A 14,759-nucleotide genomic window follows, 5' to 3' on the forward strand; every position below is an offset into this window, starting at 1 on the left:
ATTTTCTTTGTGTCTTTGGAAGTTCACTTACCATAAGGTATTTTATAGTCTACTTTAAATAACAGATTTTGTTATACAGGGTAAGCCAAAGGCTGTACAAGAATTAGTGTCATTGGGTCTGATATTTGTGTTAGACCATGAAATATTCCATTAAAATTTATCTGTAAATACAAGGCAAGATTTTGTATCTGGTCTATTTTATTAAATAACATTTTATTTATTTTAATTCATTTTTTCCTAGCAAAAGCAGCCCTGCGATACAATTTAACAAAGGTGATTCTGCATCAAAGATAGAATTCAACACATCTGAAAGCAAATGATGGCATTTGATATAATCACATTCTTTGACACAATCGTTGTTTTTTTCCTGCTATCCAAAATGCCCATTTTATATGGCTGCACAGACTTATACACATACGACATCCGTATTACCTAGATTAAAATCAACTCTGTTTTCATATTGGCAATTGTTTCCGTTAAAATATTCTTTGGCATTTTTTTTTTTAACCAAGGAGCCTCACTGGAAATTCTACTTCATATAATTCACTAAAGGATAGAGTTTAGGTGTTCTTAATTATCATTGCATAGTGGCTTTAGTCCATGAGAGAGACCCTCATTATATGACAATCCTGAAATGATGCTAAAAATAACTGCACACTTTTTTAAAACAAGAAGTTCTAGGAAATACATAGTTTAATTTTTTTCAAACCATATTTGTTTTGTGCAATTTAAGGATTTTTTTTAATGTTTTGAAATCCAACAAATAAAAAATAGAGACGAGATTAAAGGAAAAAAGCAGTTTCCTGGTTGCATTTTAAATTCCACCTTGTGCTACTCTACATTGCATGTTATTTATTGAAAACATAACTATTGAACACCTACTACATAACAAGTCGGTCAAATTCATGAAGTACACTAAGAACATGAATATAGCATTTTATGCCCAGACCTTCAAAACTTTACTAAATTATCGTTCCAAGTAATGACCATTTTCTGTATTTTTGTCATTCCTATATTGGACAGAGGAGTGGGGATATTCTGTTAATAATAAGAAGAAGTAGTATAAGAAGTAGAATTTAAAAATATAGAAGTCTCATGATTTAATCAAACTAAAAAAACAAGCAAATAAATAGCATGTCTTTCAACCAGTGTTCGTGGTCTTAAATTTGATAGATTAGCTCTCTCTGAAGATGTTTAATGTTGACTCTTTAAAAAATAGATCTGATTATTGAGTTAATACTTTATTATGTAGAAAATTTAGGAAATTAATATAACAATGACCAGAGTCTGTACATTATTATTAAAAGTTCTAAAAACACATGTCCTTCACATACTACCAAAACTTTAATTCACTTTTTTGTTACTAAATGAAGTCCTTACACAGATGTAGGGTGCATATAATATAATCATGTGGCAAATTTAAAGAATATATTTTCACATAGATTGGAGGTAGAGTGGGCCTTTTAAACTAATGAATTATTGCTGGAAAACAACAATATGACCATCACTTTAAGATTTGAAAGCACATAACTATTAAACTTGGTGTCAGAAATATATGTCTTCTTTACTCACAAATTAAGAGAATATCAGGAAGTAGAAATTTTTCAATGTGTTGGGAGAGAAAATGATTAAAAGGGAATTAGAAAATTCCTGAAGTGTGTCTATTTGGCAATTTTATCAAATGGGAACATGTCCTAATACCCTTCTGCCAGAGATCAGAGAAACTTGACAAAATGGGATCTCAAAGGTTCAGTGCTCCCACAAACTCTTAGTCCCAGGCAGAAGGATTTGGGACTCTAAGGACTCCCACTCTAACCACATAATCTGCCAATTATATATTCATTTGCTTTGAAAATAACTTTAAAATTGTATTTGTTTCCATGAAAAAGAAAAACTATCAACTTTACACCCCTTGCTATAAAATAAATTCCCATGCTTCAGGCTATATTTTCTGGCACTAATTCACACTTCTATTACCTCATGTAACACTAAAGTCCCTTCTTTGGTTTGTAGGTATCATAGAAGGCATTATTTTTTGTCAGATTTTGCTTATAGTTTTTCCTGCTAATCTGATGGAGTCATGTCAAATTGGACATACACACAATACTTTGCTCAGAAATTGGGGCCCACTTCAAGTGTAACCATGAACTCTAGCTTAAGAATCTGCAGTAACTTTACACCAAACATCACATTCCCAGCTGCTGAAATGCTTCTCACTCATGTTTGTCTTTCTTGTATGCAGCCACTAGCTATGATCTTGGTGCTAAGATATTGCAATATGGCTCCCTTTTCCCTTTCCTGACATAAAGTGCCTAAAACCCTTGGAATCTCTGGAAGTGATACATTTCTTTTTCTTATCAGATGACTAGTCGCTGAGGGCTTCTGGACAGCCTCAGGATGGCGGCTGGTCACCAGGGGAACCATCCAGGTGATCAGAGGGTTAGAATTTCTAGCCCCAACACCTGACCTCTTGGAGAGGAGAGGTGCTGAGGGTAGGGTTAATCACCGGGGACCAATGACCTAATCATGCCTGTGTAATAAAGCCCCATAAAAATCCCTAAAGTGTGGCAGTCAGAGAGCTTTCTACTTGGTGAACATGGAGGTGCTCTGAGGGTGGAGAGTTTGGGGAGGAAATGGAAGCTCTGCTCCCCTTTATCCATATCGAATCTTCCCTCTGGCTGTTCCTGACTTTTAATCTTTGTAATCTAGTAAGTAGTTTTCTGAGTTTTGTGAGCAGTTCCAGCAAATAATTGAAACCGAGTGGGGAGTCGTGCTTGATTTGTAATCAAGTTGTACAGAAGTTGTAGCTAACTTAGGGACCCCACCATTGGCAATTGGCATCTGAAGTTAGAACCAGTCTTGGGAGATGAGCCCCTAATCTGTGGGGTTTGCACTAACTCCAGGCGTGTAGTGTCAGAATTGAGTTCAACTGTAGGACACATAGCTGGTGTCATAAATTTAGTTGATGTGAGAATCCCCAACATGCTCTCCCCACCCCACAAGCACACTTGGAATACAGAAGTATTTAGTGAAGAGTAGAGAGCTGTTCCTCCTTTTCACGCACAATGTGACTCTCTAAAATACCTCTGCTTCTGCAGAGACAAAGAAAATATCATTTTCCCACCCAACAGATCATTTGAAAAAAAAAAAATCTTCAAAACTAGCATCACATTTTAATAAAGAGAAAACAAGCATAGGAGGTCACATACATACCAATTTAGTGGAAGAGTCAGATTTAGAACATAAATCTAACTACTGAACCCCCTTGCCTCTCTATTGTGCAATTGTGTGCTCTTGGGAGCACATAGAGTCTCCTTGCCCCATCGGTGTTTATAGAGCATTATCAGCAGTGTTCATCTTGCAGAAGCATAATCTGTATTGCAGGAGTCTTAGAGTCACCATTGTTAAAATTTGTAAGATTCTGGCTATAGCTTCTCTCTGCTCTCATGAATGAATGATTAAAATACAACTATAATGTAAATTATATTTAATGAGATTGCTGGCAGTGAGTAGAAGTCTACCCAGGGGGTTATGTATTTATTTTTTCCCATGGGACGTGTAGAGGAGAAAGAGGCAGTTTGGGAACATGGTAATTCATGGAGGTGAGAACTGAACAACTCTCTATTAAGGAAGGCCTTGGATACTCTAGGGAAGCATAAAGATGTTGGGGAACATATGAAAATAAGTACAATTCCCCAAATTATTGTACAAATTGATTTGGAGCTCTGGAGGCATATCCACTGAAATACCAGTGAAAATGATCATTGCATAGGTTGTCAAAGCCCAACATTACAAACAAATTAAAGCAATAGACTCCATTTATTGAAAACATAGTTACATATTGTCAAATGTATAAATATGAATCAACTTAAATCCAAATCTGATAGCTAGGAGTCTGCTTACATTTAGAATCTCAGGCAAGACTAGATCTTATGTTGCAAGACTGGTTAGTTGAAGCCATAATGCAATACTTACCAACAGGGCTGGTTCATGGGTGAATGGCCAGAAGAGTTGCACAGGACTTCAAACTCCAAACAGAGTCTCATCTTTGGAGTTTAATGCCTTGCAGTGTTATCTCAAAGTTCTTAATAATTTTCTTAGAATTAGTGTTTTATAAGTGAAGTCCAATGGGGTGATAGAGTATGTGCTGGGGGTTTGGAGCTTCAGCTTCTGTGTGGTTCTGCCTCTCCATCTCATTGTCTCCTAAGGACAGGTTCTTAGCTGCTTACTCTCTGCTCATACCTAGTGACCACCACATCCTATGGCCCCAGGCAGGGGCCAAGGCACAGTCTTAGGGAGACGTAGGTCAGGAAGTTCTTGCTCCAAGTATAGAGTCACAAGGTGAGACTGGTGCTGAGGGGGGTCTGTACTCACCATATGAATGGCCCAAGCCCAAGGATACAATAGTAAATGGCAAATGAGAGTATTACAGGTAGATACAACAGTACAAGAAAGGAAAATACTTTTTTTTCTGATATTTGAATAAATGGTGTCATGTTTTCATTTTGCAAAGAGCCCTACAAATTATGTAGCTGTCCCTGTTTACCACTTTAATATGATAGCAACTATCAATTATTTTCAAAAGTATTTTAGAATGACCCTTGACTATTTTCAGATGCCTTGATTTAATGGGTGTATGGTAGGACTTGAAACAATGTTTCTTCTTTTGTTGGTTAAACATTTTACAAACCTTTTCAGTTCTCTATTTCCGGGGAGACACACAGGTCATGTTACTGGTTCAAAATCCTAAGGCAAATGCTACTTAGGAAATTAACATTTTCACTTTTTATTTCTATGTTCCATCTCTGTGTGAACAATAAAACTACAAAATTGAAGAATGGTACATTCTTTTGAAAACAAATAATCCAAATTATATACATAAAATATATGGCCCAGTGCTATTTTATGTAACTCAGGGAAGGGACTTGGCTAATCATTTCAGATTATGTTCTGAGAACCTCAGTTTAATGTGGCAATTACAGTGGTAAAAAGAAAAAGAAGAACAAAAAACCTAGCCAACAAGACAGCATAACCTGAATAATAGATTAAATAATAAACAGCAAAAAAAAAAGTAAATAGCAACTTCTCCTTTATGATTAAAATTGAGAAACAGGTGGAACATTATTTTGACTCCAATTCATAAACACTGTGTTCTAATGACATTCATAACAGTAAGTAATTCAAACCATTATCATTGATCTTGTTGAAATGCAAATCAGATTCCACTTATTCCCCTGATCACACTTCAATAATTCTATTTTCAGATAAAATTACACACACAAATCTTTCTAGTTTAATCCTGCTTTTAAAAAAATGTTTATTTCTTTATTTTGAGAGAGAGAGAGAGAGAGAGAGAGAAAGAGAGGAGAGAATCCCATGTTAAACATGGAGCCTGATGCAAACCGTGGGATCACGACCTGAGCCAAAATCAAGAGTCAGATGCTCAACTGACTGAGCCACCCAGGTGCCCCTGATTTAATCCTGCTTTTTGACCCAATTTAGATGCTTGTTATTCCCTCTATTTTTACCCCATTACCCGGTTTTCTTAAAAATTTTGCCTTCCACAAATACCTCAGGTTTCTTCACACTTCTCCTTCATTTGTTAAAAAAGTTTTTTTTCAATCACTGGAAGATACCTGACCAATCTTATGAGCTGGAGGTACAATATTGAGTATGTCAGACACTGCCCCTTCCTTTATAATATTTATATATACCACTGATAAATGTGGTAGATGTGTATGAAATAAAGGATGCAAATAGAATGCCTCACCTGATGAGATGTCATAGTCTGAGAAAGAAGTACTGGAGATGGTATTTGGATTAATTGTTAAATGTTAATGAGGCGAACATAAGAGAAAAACATAATTGAGGCCAAGAAAGCAACAAAAGTTAGAGGCTGAGGCAGGCTTTTTTTTTTTTTAAAGAAAAAATGCCAGAGCATAACTGCATGGCCTTTTTATCTATATTTGCATCTATCACATGGCATTTTGTTTTGCACAATCAGCATTAAATATTTATTCACTACCAACTATATGCAATGCACTGTATTATATAATGTGGGTAAACTATGTAAAGGAAATGTAATACACAGCGTCCATCACAAAAACAGAAATCCCTGATAAAGTTTAGAGAGTGTTAGTTACACAGGTGAGAAGGAAAGCAGGGGTAGTGAGACAACCTGGGATAGCACCATTAGGAAATTGCTACCACACCCTGACTGCAGAGACTGAAAAGCTCAGAAGCCACAGTCTTCCACCAGGAGCTATCACCACTGTGATGCTTCCAGACAGGATCTGGTGCTGTGAGTAGAAGAGAGGTCTGTCTGCTGGTGGGGGGTGGGGGGGGGACGCTGGGGGTTCCTGAGTCAATGAGGGATAAAGGTACACTAGAAAAGCAGATAGAAATGCCATGTTTTCTCCCCTTCTCTGCTTCTGGTCTTCCACAAAAGCATTCTGTGTGAGCCCCAGAGGGGCTTGGCAATTAGAATTTGGAGGATACACAGCAACAGTTATCTAAGAGCAAAGAGGGAATTTACCAGCACCACTTTACTGATAAAACTTAATACCTAGTCAAGGAAGATCATTCCTTGCTAGTGATGATTACATATACCAAGGATGCAAATTTTTTATTCCCACAGCTCTTGTTGTTACATGCACAGGAAATTTGAACCAGCATCCACAATATAAGGAAAAGTTAGCTCTAAATAAATTACAAACTATCAGATGTTTGAGGTTCAATTATTATAAGTATTTGACTATTCATATAGTCTTGACTATTCATATATGTTGAGCCATTTTTGTATATTTGAAGATGGTCCCATATCCCTTTATTTTATTTAAGTAATAAATTATACTGAGTACCTACATTGTGCCACAGATTATACAATGTGCTACAGATACGGAGATAACAAAGACCTACTCTATGTTGCTGAGAAGTAGAAGTAGCAGAAGTATCTCTAAAGATAATCACAATACACCATTACTGATTAGTACAATAGTAGTCTCGAGAAAATTCTGTGGTGTCATAATGAAAAGAGTCACTATGGCTAATGGTTCCAGAAAAGAAGAAAAAAATACTAGTTGGCTCTTAGAAAACAAGTAAGAATACACAAATAAGAGATGATGCCAAAATGCTTTCCAAGCTCAGGGAGTAGGACTGGCAAACATGGAGGCCAATAAGATCTTGACATGTTTTAGCAACAGATCAATTTGAGTGTGGTGTTTATAGGATTTTTCTGCAGCAGTTGAGGAAAATGAAAACTGGTCAGGAGGCTGGGTTTTGTTTACCTGTAAAGGAGTGTGCATTTTATTCTACAGGACATTTTATATACCTATTTTTATTTTGTTAAGGCACAGAAACTTTTATTTTTCTTAACAAAATCAAACGTTGAAATCTAACATACACAATAATGAAATTGTAGCTTTTTTATTAAATGAACTTGGAGAAGTCTGTAGTTCCCTTTCACCAGTCTTTTCTTTGACATCCCAAGTTAATTAAACCTTTTAATTTATGGGAATAATTAGAAAATCATTGCTAGGCATTAGAGAGTCAACAGATATATTTGAATAGAGAAATTCCATAATTATAGGTGTTTTTGTTTTTACAAAGAAAACTCTTATGGAAACAAAGAGGAAAAAAGAAGAGGAAGAGATCCATTTATTAACTTGTTCAATAAATATATATTTACTGAGCACTGGTCTTTTGCTAAGCTCAGTACCAAACAGTAGGAATACTAGGTGAACGAGTATTCTTGCACTTTCTGCTTTCAAGATATTAGTAAAGGAGACAAATGTAAACAAGCAGTCTCAGCATATGGTACAAAGGACTGTGTTTGGGCTAAGTTCAATGTGAATTGGGAATCTTACAGTGTCTTAAGAAATCAGGGAGACCCCTAGGGAAAGTGACATCTAGATGGAGATGGACAGAATGAGTAGGAGTTCCACTGGCACAGAGAGAGAGGTCAGAGGAGGGAGAATACCTCATATAGATGGACCGGCATATTCAACAATAGAAATAAAAAACATAAAAACAGAGACTTGAGGGAACTGCTGCTCAGAAAGAGCATACAGATTACAAAGTTGGAGACATGAGTTCAGAAAAGTAAGGAATAGCCAAATTAGGAATTCTTGTAAGTCTCATTAAGAATCAAAGAGGGGCACCTGGGTGGCTCAGTCAGTTAAGCAAGCATTCAACTTCGGGTCAGGTCATGATCTCACTGTTCCTGGGTTCGAGCCCCACATAGGGCTCTGTGTTGACAGCTCAGAGCCTGGGACCTGCTTCGGATTCTGTGTCTCCCTCTCTCCCTGCCCCTCCCCTGTTCACACTCTGTCTCTCTCTCAAAAAAAAAAAAAAATTAAAAAATTAAAAAAATAAAAGAATCGTATACTTTACCCTTGGAGCAATGCTTTGTCATTAAAGTATTTCAAGAGTTTGGAGGCAAGAACAGTTAGTGCTACTAATGACAGCACTGTGCACATTTGCTGAGGGATTCCAATGTTTCAGAAGTAATGGTATTTGAGTCTTTAAAATTGTGTTGTTTTTATACATCAACCCACTGATTGATAGGAGATGACCTAAACTGAGGCTAGCTCCACCCAAAGCACAGATGGAAAAATGTGGTTGTATAATCCCATATTCTTCACTCCCATTCTGTTTGCCTATTATTCATGAAGATAGTCTTACTCTCTATTAGTCCATTTGCTCTGGTCACTAGTATTCATTTAGGTATCTTCTATCTTTTCTTTGTCAAAAGCCCAAGTCTTCATTAGAAAATCTTATCTTTGCTGAAGTCTGATAATATTTAATGCACATCTCTGTTCTTTGTTGATACAACTGAAAATTTCACAGACTTTTAAAGCATTTACATTCAATAGAATGTGTTAAAGTATGGAGTATAGCATAAACTGAGGTTCCTATTTACTAACAGAGATTTTGAATACTTAAAAATTGAGTATGTGCTCAATAAATATTTGTTGAATGAATGAATGGTCCATTCAAATTATTTGCTATATTTCTAAAGGATGGTACATTTATTCATTCATTTAACAAATGTTTATTGGGTGCTTCCTGTATGCCATATACTCATCCAGGCACTGATTATACTACTGTAAATTAAAAAGAAGATAATTCCTGATTTCATGGTATTCTTTTATTGGAAATGAACTAGATACTATGTAAAACATGCATATTTTTTCAGGTTGCAATTAAATTTATGAAGGAAAATAAAGGAAGAAAGTAGAGTAGGTCATGCAGAAGTGGAGGTATTCGATTTTTAATAGGGTGGTTATTGAGGGTTTCAGTGAGAAGTTCACATTTGAAAGGCAGAAAGGACAAGAAAGAATGAGATGTGTGGCATTCTGGGAAGAGTGTTTTAGGCTGAGTGAACAGGAATGCAAAAGTCTCAAAAAGTTTTGAGATACATTTGAAGAACAGAAGAGTCACTTGGGAGTGGAACAGAGGGAGAGGAAGAGGAAATGAGATCAGAGGAAGACTAGAGTGGGAGAAAGAATACTGTGTAGGATCTTGCAGGCTATTTTCAATACTTTGTCTTTCACTCTAAGTAAAATCAAAACCATGGAACTGTTCTGTGTAGATGAAGGGCATGTTCTAACATGTAACACAATCACCCTGGATTCACTGATACAAATAGGATGCAAATAAGGAGGAAGAGAAGCAAGGACACTGGTTAAATGAGTATTACAATAGTTCTGGTCAAACACTGATTTATCAAGGTAATAATAAGAAATTGTCAGAGGATAATGGTAATAATAAGAAATTGTCAGAGGAGTCAAAGAAAACTCCAAGATTTGGGTCTGGACAACTGGAAAAATAGGGTTTCCATATACTGAAATAAAGGGTCGGCGAGACATTTAGAGAAAAAATTAGGACATCTTCATTTTTAAATATCTCTTAAACATGCAAGAAGGGGTCATGTTGAGCAGACAAGGCTCTTAGCTAGAGATGGAAATCTAATAGTTGTCTGCTTATAAAGGGTATTTAAAGCCATGAAACAGAGAGAGATGGCCAAGAGAAGCAGTCCAAAGAAAGAATGTCAGACACTCCAATCCATAAAAGTCAAGGAGATGAGGAGAAACCAGAAAAGGTGTCTGAGAAGGAATGGACAATGATATAGGAATTAGCAGGGAGAATGTAGAGTACTTAGAGGTAAGTGAAGAAAAGTATATCTCTAAAGAAGGAATCAACACATATGTCTAATATTTCTGATAAACTAAGTAAGGTAAGGATTGATGTCTTAACATTTTATGACCTTGACAAGACCAGATGTTTTGGCTGGTAGGTAAATGCATTCTGGAATGTGTATTAGTTTTCCAGGGTTGTTTAAGAAAGTGCCACAGGGGCACCTGGGTGGCTCAGTCGGTTGAGCGTCCGACTTCAGCAGGTCACGATCTCGCAGTTTGTGAGTTCGAGCCCCGCGTCGGGCTCTGGGCTGATGGCTCGGAGCCTGGAGCTTGCTTCCGATTCTGTGTCTCCCTCTCTCTCTGCCCCTCCCCCATTCATGCTCTGTTTCTCTCTGTCTCAAAAATAAATAAACCTTTAAAAAAATTAAAAAAAAAAGTGCCACAAACTGGGTGGTTTAAAAAACCCAGAAGTTTATTATCTCACAATTCTGGAGGATAGAAGTCTGAAATCAAGTGTAAGGGCCATGCTCCTTTATGATATAAGCCTTCTTTATCTCTTTCCTGCTTCTGGTAGCAGTTGACATCTTTTGTGTTCCTTGACTTGGATCTACATTAGCTCAATCATATGCCTATGCTATCATATGGCATTCTCCCTGGGTAAACTTGTGTTTTCTTTTCTTTCTTTTTTAAAAATTTATTTATCTATTTTTGAGAGAGAGAGAGAGAAAGGAGAGAGAGAGAGAGAGAGAGAGAGAGAGAGAGAGAGAGAGAGAGAACACACAGGTGTAGATGAGGGGCAGAAAAAGAGGGAGAGTGAGAATTGCAAGCAGGCTCCCCACTGTCAGTGCAGAGCCCAATGCAGGGCTCAATCTCATGGATTCTGAGATTACACCTGAGCCTAAATCAAGAGTTGGATGCTTAACCAACAGAGCCACCCAGGCTTGCCTACCCCTGTGTTTTCTTATGGGAATTTTAGCTATAATGGATTAAGGTCCCATCTGACCCCGGTGTGACCACACCTTAACTAATTATATCTCTAACGGCTTTATTTCCAAATAAGGGGCTGTAGGTTAGGACTTCAACGTATCTTTTGGGGAAGGGGACACAACTCAACCCATAAAAGATTGGTTTTAGGGAGAATTATGTAAAATGGTTATGAAAACTCTTTAGTGAAGTATGCTAATAGAGGGACAGAGATATGGATGCTAGCTGAATGGAAAGTGGTGTTAACACCGTATTTATTATGAACTTTTATTTGAATGTAAATTTTTTTAAAAAGTGTTTTTATATTGATGAGAAGTATCCAAGAGAAAAATTAGGGGGAAAAAATGGTGATTCCGGAGACGGAGGGAACATTTTGGCAAAAGATGGAGGAGTTGAAGTTTGAAGCTGGTGCACCTTTGAAGAATTTAGCTTTACACGGAGAGTTGTTCTGTTCTGTTTTTTGTTTTTATTTTTGTTTTTTTTTTTTTTTATTTTAAGGAAAATGGAAAGCAGAAAGCAGAGTGGTTAAGTAAAAGTGAGAAAAGGAGTGGGGGAGGTATTTGAAGGAGAAAGGGTGAGTTATAAAATTGTCCTCTGGTAGAGTAGGGAAGTGAATGGACTAGAATAAAAGGCTAGGGAAATGTTAACAATCGCCAAACAAAAGGTCTCACTGGAATTAGTTGTCCGTCCTTGAACAGAGACCAAACTGCTAACGTGCAGTTTTCTAAAAAAACAAAACAAAACAAAACAAAACAAAATAAAAAACGGTTAGGCATTTAGGGTTACAGTTAAATGAGATTTGGTTTTGACTTTTAAAAAATTATTATGTCATTTAAAAACCAATGTATACACGATTTTAGAAGCGTGGGGGTAGGAAGTGTGGACGCCGAGGCATTGGGCACGCTGAGCGGCCCGGGAGCGCTGTCCCGAGGACCCCGCATTCCGTCGAGTGCGACTTGGGGGTCGGGAGCAAAGCTAGGGGCCAGACGCAGACCCGGAAGTTCCCGGGGCTCGTAGCGTAGCCTGGAGGGGGCGGTCGGACGTGGACGAACTCCGCGCACGGAGACCACAGAAGTCAGCCGAGTGAGCTCGGGTCGGCGCGCCGCCTTCCGCTGCTGCCTCCCGAACGCGGCCAGAGTGCGCGGGAGGGCCGGCCGTCGCCGGGTGAGGGCTGCGTGCCGGCCGGTCCTCTAGGGCCCCGACAGGGGGTGACCCGGGCTTCCCGGGGCGCGGGCGGTCCACCGCCAAGAGACCCCTGCGGCTGAGCGGCTGAGCAGCAGCCCCGCGCTTGCGCGCCGCGCTCCTCCTTGACCTGAGGTTGGTTTTTTGGCAAGTGAGAAAGGTGAAACCATGAAGGAATTAGGAAATTAAAAGATAGGTGCTTTAAAGTGACGGTAATGAGGAAGTAGGGACTATAAGCTGGGCAGAGAAGAAAGCGAATGCATGAAAGAGGGATCTTGAAGTGTGGTAATAATATCACTGGATGTGGCTGGTATATCACAGGGGTGAGTAGGTAAGAGGAATAGGCAGAGGTATTGTCATCCTAGGAGATAAAATGCGAAACAGGATTAGGGAATATGGTGGAATGATTTTGAAGCAGCAATGTGAAAGATGGGGGTTACCAGCTCTGTCTCGCAGCCTGGTTCTAGGAAAGCTGTGAGAGAAAACAGTCATCACTTGTGGATGGTAATTAGGAAGATGAAGAAGACCCAGTGCCCTTTGAATCTTTGTGGTTAAGAAATTTTTGATGGTTAAGATGTAGAGACGGTGGGAGGTTTTTTTAGGAGAGTGCAAAGTTCTGGACTTCTCTCGACTTCTTGTGAAAGTTGGGAGAACAGAGAAGGAGCATTTATATTCCAACCGCTGTGACTCCCTCTTGGCTTATGCTAATGGAGTGTATTATGTATTTAAAAAAAATTGTATATTACAGTGTTTTGACCTCTTAAAAAATCTTTCTGGCTTGGAAGTGATGGGCTTAGAAGAGGCCAACCAGTTCTTGGTGATATCAAAGGGCCCACCCAGGATATGAAAACTAACTAGCCCAGAGCCATACCTACTCTGCTTAGCCCCTCAGGAGATAAAATCCTTCTACCTTAATCACCCAAGCCCAGGAACCAGGCAAGAGACCACACCAAAGCCCAAAACTCAGTGGAATTATTCACGCTAGCCAATTTGAAACTGTTTAACCCCTTCTGCCTTGCCTTTTTCTTGAAAACCCCAATGAGGGCTCTGGTCTAATGTTTTCCTTTGGCTCCTATCTTCTTTCTCCTGACCACCCGTCCCTACTGTTAATAGGACCTGTAAGTATAATAAACTTTTTTTTTTGAGCCTCTCCTCTGTCTCCTCTTGTTGCTGCACCTGACTGACCATGTTGTAAAAGAATATAAAACATGGGGTCAGCATGTATTCATTACATTGCTTATTTGAAAATCTAATAAACTGAAGTAAAAGAAATTTTGGACTCCACCAATTTTCAGTTTTCACATTCTGACAAGATGTCTTGGTCTGACCTAACTCAAGCACTCATTTCTAAAATAAACTCTATCAAAGGCAAAAGCCAAATGGTTGCTGTATTTTTTGTTGTATAGATAAAGATAGAGATTTGGTGTGTAGGTTATATTATATTGTCGTGATTTGTGGCCTTTAGTGTTATAAAGTGTCCTTATTTTTCTTGTATAATGCATTTTGGCCTGAGACCTACATGAGTGATATAAAGATTGAAGCTTTTGCTTTCTTATTGTCTTTATTTGCCTGATAAATCATTATCCATCCTTTTATTTTAGTCTCTTTATATCGTCTCGTGTCTCTTTTGAGTGCAACACAGATTTAAGTTTTGCTTAAAGCCGATCAGAAAATATTTCTTACAGTGGGTCTCGGTTGTACTCTATTTTTAATTTATTTTGGTATTTAGGAATATATCTGTATCTGTATATACACATATGTAATTGTTTTAGTGTTTAACTTTATATCAGTTAATTTTCATGCTACTCTAAGAACAGGGATCAAAACTTTTTCTGGAAGGGGTGGAAAGTAAATATTTTCCACTGTGTGGGCCATATAATCTCCTTGTCAGTGGCTGAACTGATATAAATCCTGTTCAAAAGCAATCATAGAGAATAAACAAATGGATATGGCCAGATTAGACAAAGGGACAGATATAACTTAGAGTCTGCTGACTTCTGCTTTAGGCTGCATTTTCTTTAGTTTCTACTGCTTGGTTTTGCATCTTAAAATGACTTGTATTGACTTATAGCTGTGATCTATTGGGAAAAAAAATTCCGTAGATTGCTTTGGGTAGTATTGACATTTTTAACAATATTAATTCTTCTAATCCATGAGCACAGCCTATCTTTACATTTATTTGTGTCCTCTTCAATTTCTTTTGTCATGAGAGACATTATAATTATCAGTGTAATTATTAGGTCTTTCACTTCCTTGGTTAAATTTATTCCTAGACATTTTATTCTTTTTGAGCCAATTGTAAATGGAACTTTCTTTATTTCTCTTTCTGATAATATATTTTTAGTGGATAGAGATATAGCAGATTTTTGTACATTAATTTTGTATCCTGTGATTTTACTGAGTTCATTTATTAGTTCTGAAGTGTTTTTTTTTTATGAAGTCTTCAGGGTTTTC

General features: G+C 37.7%; 1 long non-coding RNA gene across 1 annotated transcript in view; it reads left to right on the top strand.

Moving 5' to 3' along the window:
- Positions 1 to 12,328: 12,328 nt before the first annotated feature.
- The window catches only part of LOC122230746, a 47,469-nt gene continuing 45,038 nt past the window's right edge, over positions 12,329 to 14,759 (top strand). Inside the window, exon 1 of the long non-coding RNA XR_006207814.1 lies at positions 12,329 to 12,440. This is a non-coding gene — a long non-coding RNA (uncharacterized LOC122230746). The remainder of the gene's footprint in view (positions 12,441 to 14,759) is intronic.

The sequence above is a fragment of the Panthera tigris genome, chromosome C2, assembly GCF_018350195.1.
Source record: "Panthera tigris isolate Pti1 chromosome C2, P.tigris_Pti1_mat1.1, whole genome shotgun sequence".
Lineage (NCBI taxonomy): Eukaryota > Metazoa > Chordata > Mammalia > Carnivora > Felidae > Panthera > Panthera tigris.